Source organism: Brienomyrus brachyistius, unplaced genomic scaffold (assembly GCF_023856365.1).
Source record: "Brienomyrus brachyistius isolate T26 unplaced genomic scaffold, BBRACH_0.4 scaffold93, whole genome shotgun sequence".
Lineage (NCBI taxonomy): Eukaryota > Metazoa > Chordata > Actinopteri > Osteoglossiformes > Mormyridae > Brienomyrus > Brienomyrus brachyistius.
In genome coordinates, this window is record NW_026042368.1 from 96,101 (window position 1) to 102,828 (window position 6,728).

A 6,728-nucleotide genomic window follows, 5' to 3' on the forward strand; every position below is an offset into this window, starting at 1 on the left:
TCCGCCTGCTTCCTGCCCGTTCGCCTCGCACGATCGCCGTTCCGTCCGGCTTTGAACGTGACAATATGAACCTTTACTGTCACTGTCACCTATGTTCATTTTCTAAACTGGTGGAAACACAGGCAGGTTCTGAAAAGGTATCAAGTGACAACCAGCCAGTATTGTGCATGAACGAGTTCAAAAGAACGCGTTCATTGAACACGTTCATATTTCAGTGAACTTTGAACTGAACGCAACTTATTAGTAAATCAAGAACTTGAACGTGAATTTTATGTGTGATGAACGGCGTTGACGTCGTTCACTGTTGGAATGCAATTAAACATCGGGATTTATTTTCACCTGATGAGTCGAGTGACAAGGTCGGCTCACACATTTAAACAGCATGTTGTGTTGTCACTCAAGCACTAGCGAAGGGCTCCTCCGCTCGAAAAATAAAATGCTCAGCCTGACTCTCGCTCAGTGCTTGTGTGCAGTGCATCTTGGGTAACGTAGTGTAAAGCCAAGGACAGTCGAATCTAATGTCTTTAGCTTCACACTACGTTTCCCATAATGCACACACACACTTCTCAAAGGGCACAGCCTTGGCAACGCATGAGCGCGAAGCGAACTGCTGCAGCAGTAACCATGGCAAGCGCAGAGGAGGAAAGCTCAACCACCAGTGGAGCTGGCACAGAAAACACGGATGATGCTGGCTGTAACTTTGACAATTTACGGGCATTTTACACACTGTTTCACAGAGACTCTGACGGTAAAAACCTAACCTTTCTGTGCAAGCTTTGTCCACCTGCGCTGAAAAAACAAGTTAGAACATCAATGACCTCATTTTCCAATTTGAAAAGACACGTTGAGTTGAAGCATTCGTCCAGCGTGAAAGCATATATGCAAGCCCTTCAAGGTCATAGAGGGAAGGGCAAAACCCCCAGCCAAAGTCCCCAAACGACTCAAGTCACACTGCCTGCTGCCTTCAGGGGTATAATCTCCCAGCAACAGGTAGACAGGTTAATAATAGACTACATTGTTGGAGATTTACAGCCACTGAGTAAGGTGGAAAAACCCTCCTTCATAAAACTAGTAACTGGTTTGCAACCAGGCAGACATGTGCCCTCAAGAAGACAGGTGCAGGGACTAATGAATAAGGAATTCATTGAGGTTATCAGTAATTTAAAAGCTGAACTTGCTGAGCTTGACTTTGTATGCACAACAGCTGACTGCTGGTCAGCTGTCAACAAAGGATTCATGGGCATCACAATTCATTGGCTTGATAAAAATGATGTGTCACTCAGGAGATCAGCAGCCCTTGCATGTCGTCGTGTCAGAGGGTCACACACATATGATGTCCTGGCTAAAGTGCTGACGGATGTGTACAAGGAATTTAAAATTCAAAACAAAATTGTGTGCACAGTGACTGACAATGCTTCCAATTTCGTCAAAGCATTCAGCTGTTTTGGAGACAGTGTTGTTATTAGAGCAGCTGATGAGGTGACTGAAGGCAGTGACACAGGATCTACCCCTGCTGAGAGCTCCGATGATGAGGACGATGGTCTTGAGCCTGCACCTCTGTCAGAGTTAGAGGATCCCTGCCTCCCACCTCATAGAAGGTGCATGGCCCATACTTTAAATCTTGTTGCCACAGATGCAAAGAATGTAACGGATAGGCTGTACAACAAATTAGCGAGGCCTGTATTTTCCAAGGCATCTGCTCTGTGGAATAGGGTGAAAAGGAGTGCGAAAGCCTCAGATTTTGTTGAGGAAAAGCTAAAGATTGGCTTTGTCACTTCGAACGACACACGTTGGAATTCTATGTTCCTCTCAATGCAGCGCCTGGCTCACATAGCCACCTTGACTCCCCAGACCAGCAATCTAACAGTGCCATTGGATGCCACTCCTGAGTATGACAGACTCCTTCTGCACACCATCTGTGGTGAGTTTGGGCTTCGTCGATTCACTCCAGAGGAAATAGACTTCATCAACAAGTTTGTGAGTGTGATGGGTCCCTTGGCATGTGCTCTGAACATCCTTCAGGGGGAAAAAAACACATTCCTCGGCTACCTGGCTCCTACCATTGTGCAATTGAAAAATGATTTGGATGGTCTGTTGGATGAGAGTTCAAAGCCTACAGCTACACCAGGTCTGACGGCATGCCGCCCCCTCATCCAAACCTTTATTTTAACCCCCTGATGACCTAGAGGGGAAAAAGAGTGCTTCATCCTTTTTTAAGTTCAAGCAAAGCCCATCAGCTGTCAATAAGTCTGAGGTGGACATCTATCTGGACGCCCCAACCACTGACGAGTTTACTGAATACATGCTGCTGCCCAAACTGAAGAAGCTCTTCATCAAATATAACACAGCAATCCCATCAAGTGCTCCAGTGGAGAGACTCTTCAATACTGGTGGCCAGATAATTAGGCCCAGGAGAAACCGATTGGGAGATGCCAACTTTGAAAAGCAACTGCTGTTAAACGTGAACAAAAAACAGTTTGGACTGAAGCCGTAGGCATGGTCTGTGGAGTGTTCATTACTTACTACAACAATGGCTTCTGTATGTGAAAGTTTTTATTTTTAATAGTTCAGTGAGATGGTGCCACACACCTTCAAGAAGCGTGAGAGTTTTTTTTTTTTTTTAAATAAAACTAAAGAGATATTTTGCTGAATAATAAATATTCTGTTCTGTCTAGTTTTCATTTGAGATGGATATGATGCCGATATGTGTTTACAGTACTTTTCTTTTCCTTCCCTTGTCTAGTATTGGGGCAAGAGATAAATAAACCATAAATAAGAATCATATTTTGTGTCCTTTGTCTATACATGTCCATATATGCAAGAATGTAGGTAGGTTATAGATGTATGTTAAAACAAAATAAATTTTGATTTAGACTATATATTGCACCTAAAAATAAAATGAACTGAACTTTGAACTAGTTCAAAAATTTAAATTGTGAGCTATGAATGTGAACAGTTCACTTTGAGCATGTATGAACTGAACTTTGAACTAGATCATGAAAAGTGTGAACTTGCACAACACTGCTCCATTCTGAGAGCACAGTGATATCCACAAGCATCACAAACCAGCCACTCACAGGTTGGAGAATTTAGCCAACTGGTCCTGTGTGTATATTAAATGTTTAATGTACATGACAATAAAACGTCATGCTTTTTAAAGCCATTTAAGGCGTTGTTTGTCAATTAAACCATTTTTAATGCTATGTAAGACCAAATTGGTTTAATTACTTCTAATCCTAATAATGTCCCACGGAAACCCAGTCTTAGAGCTGTCCAGAAAAAAAATATTTTGATGATATTTCAAGGAAATTACTTTGTAACGGTGCTTAATAGGAGGTGTGATGTCCTGGAGGCAAACCTCAAGTGCTTCTGTTCTTTCTACAAGAAACCACAAACATTTCAGTTATGTAGCCATTTGAAACATTGTTCAAAATTAAGTTCAGTTCACTCCACACAAGCAATAGCTTCCATTATTTCCAGTCCACATTTAATATTTCAGAATTAGGTTAAATGACTGATATTTTAAACTGTATTTGTCAAACACTGCGCCCACTAACAGGTGAATAATATTGATTACCTGGTAATAGTGGCACCTGCTAGTAGGTGGGACCTATTAGGCAGCAAATAAACAATGTGTAGGATATACTGGGATGCAGAAAAGTGGACAAGCCTAAAGATTTGAGTGACAAGGGCCAAGTTTTGATGGCTTGATGATTCGGTCACAGCATCTCCAAAACTGTAGGGAAATATGTGAACGGGTGACGGAGGCTCATTACATGGCAGATAGTACAGCAAACCTTCAGAGGTCTAGAGGAATCCACGCCCTGATGAGTCATGGCTATTTTGGCGGCAAAGGTGAGCCTGGGCCCCACCATGAACCTGCTGACCACTGCAGGACCATCTCACAAGAGCTGGGGGTTATGATCCAGCTCTCTAGCCATCACCAAATGGCCCATATCAAAGTCACTCCCATCCTTACACTTGCACATTGTTTCTGCTTCCAACACATCAGCTTCAAGGACAAAGCATCCACCTGCTGCCTAATATAACCCCCCCACAGACAGATGCCACTGTAACCAAATAATCAATGTTATTCGCTTCACATGTTATGGATGATCAGTGTATAACCTCTGTATCTCAGTTACGTTTCAGACTGTTTTGCTACATTGTGCAGATTAATATACTGTGTTTATAATACATTTCAAAATTTCCCAAAATTCAGCACATTGTCAGTTTCACTGGCCAACACACTGATCATCGTAACATCATCAAGTTCTTTAGCCAAATTAGGTGTGCTGAGCAATGGGAAACCTGACACTGCAGTACAGTGAATCATGCAGCAGCACTGGGAAAATGTAAAAACACATTTTACCTCCAAGGGCCACTGTTCTCCCATCTTTTTTCATTAGTCTTACACGTCTGTAAACACATAAAATATGTTTGCACATATACTGTACTGATCCTGAGAGGATTAAGATGGCAAAAAAATCAATTGGGCTGGTGATTGCACAATATTTTAGAAGCTAAATTATGAAACGTATTACTATATATATTACACAATGATAAGGTATAAATACAGATAAGCTACATACCGTTGGAGTGAAGCTGAAGTCCTTCTCTCTTCTAGACAATGGAATCAGTAGAAATGAAGTTTTGCCACGACATGAGAAGCCAGGAAAGTGAAGCAGAACAAGAACAGGAACATTAGTCAGCCTTGGCTGACTAGGTCTGTATTCCGGACATTACATTCATGATTTAATTTGATTGCAAGGCCCTTGAATAATTTTAACTTTCTTGCAGGTTCCCTATGTACAGTATGTATTACCTTTCCTGACCTTCGGAGGTCCTCCCTCCTGTTTCGGAGCATTTTTAAGGCTTTTTTCAGAATTTCCTGCTCTTTGCCGACGAGGCTGCAGGGCAACTCTGCTGTGACCTTGAAATTACATGAAATATTCTGTTAAAACACTTTATTTGGTGATTGAAAATTTAAGCCCTCATTGGGCTTTATGTGGTAAAAAAGTAAAATAGAGAAATTAAACTATTTGATTAGAAATATTGATTTTAAACAGTTTTATGAGGTACAGACTTTGCTTATGACAGGGTTCCAGTCAATTTCCGCTCCCTTGCAGGCAGTGGTCCACATTTTTGATGCACCCAGGGATGATCTTACAACAGCCTGGTGGAGACGTGTAGAGAAAAGAAAGATATCAGTTTTGCACCAAAAACGTTAGAATAGAGAGGAGTGCAGGTGGACATAGAATGAGCAGAATGAATGGTAGCAGTATTTCTGATGTCATAACCACTTATTCTGCTGATTCTACTTCCACCTGCACTGTCTGTGTTCTAACAGCTCTGTCCACTTTAGTTTCTATTTCCAGGACTGTGTGATACTTACACTGAATCTCTTTTGTTCAGGTGTTGCCGCTGATTTCCCTGCTTATTTTTTAGGAAGTCTTCTGCTTCCACTCCAGACTGATTGAGGGAAAGATCATGAAACTAAATATGATATATTCAGTAAGCATGACTTGACAGCAGTATGTCTGTGAAACCACAAAAAACACAGAGCTTGCTAACAAACAGACAGTTTACTTGCCTTTAGTTTTAAAATGGAAATTAGGGATTTCCTCAGTCTGAAGTTTTTGGGGAACAAAAGGTAAACATCTTGCTCCCCAATGTCTACAAAATCATCCCCTGTCACACCTTGTTCTTCATGGTAAAACACAGAGAAAATAGATTAATCCATATGACTGTAACTATAAAACCCAAAATATTATGGCCACAAATAGATTAATCCACATGACTGTAACTATAAAACCAAAAATATTATGGCCACACAGAGGTTGAAAAAATAACAATGATTATGAATAAATTAATAATAAAACCCCATAATATAATTAAGGCACGCAGAGTGATCACATAGCAGGCATAGCAACAGTAAGTAAGGCGGATAAAGGGGCAACTGAGAAGACTGCATCAGCAAATTTTGCATATTTCCCATAAACACAACACTGATAGGAGTTATCAATTTAGCATTACCATATACAGTACAGTACTGTGCAAAAGTCTTAGGCAGTCCAAGGAAATGTTTAAAGCTGTTTATCTGGGTAGCAAGTGTACTTTGGCTTAGAACAAAAAATACAATTTAACATTAGAATGTGTGCAAATTAAGAGTAACACAATAAAAACTAGTAATAATTTCTTCTGTTTTCTAAAAAGTTACTGATATCTAGTTGGATGGCTAGATGAACACAACTTCAGTTCCCAAACCTCTCCTCAGGGGCACCTCAGCCATTCCACGATTTTGTTAAATTTCACCAACAGCTCAATTAAATAATTAAATATATTGGTTTAAAAAGTCAGTGAGAGACTGACTAGCTGTATGAGGTGCCTGCCTTCTTTGCCTGCCTAAGACTTTTGCACAGTACTGTATATATATATTTAGGTCCTCAATCATGGCCTTACAATGGCTGAGGCTGGTTGGCCGAATGATGGGAGAACAACCATGTCCTCAACCATTCAAACATTTCATAGAGCCAACAGGTATGTAATCCAACAATGTGCCCTGTACTGTAATATTGTCCTCTTACTGCAATGCTTCATATTACAGTATCCATTTGCATTTTATATTATACAGTGAGTTTTACTTTATACAGTTACATACTGGATGTATACTGTAGCACACATGTCGCGTCACTCACGGTCACACACACAGATTAACCTCCCATCAA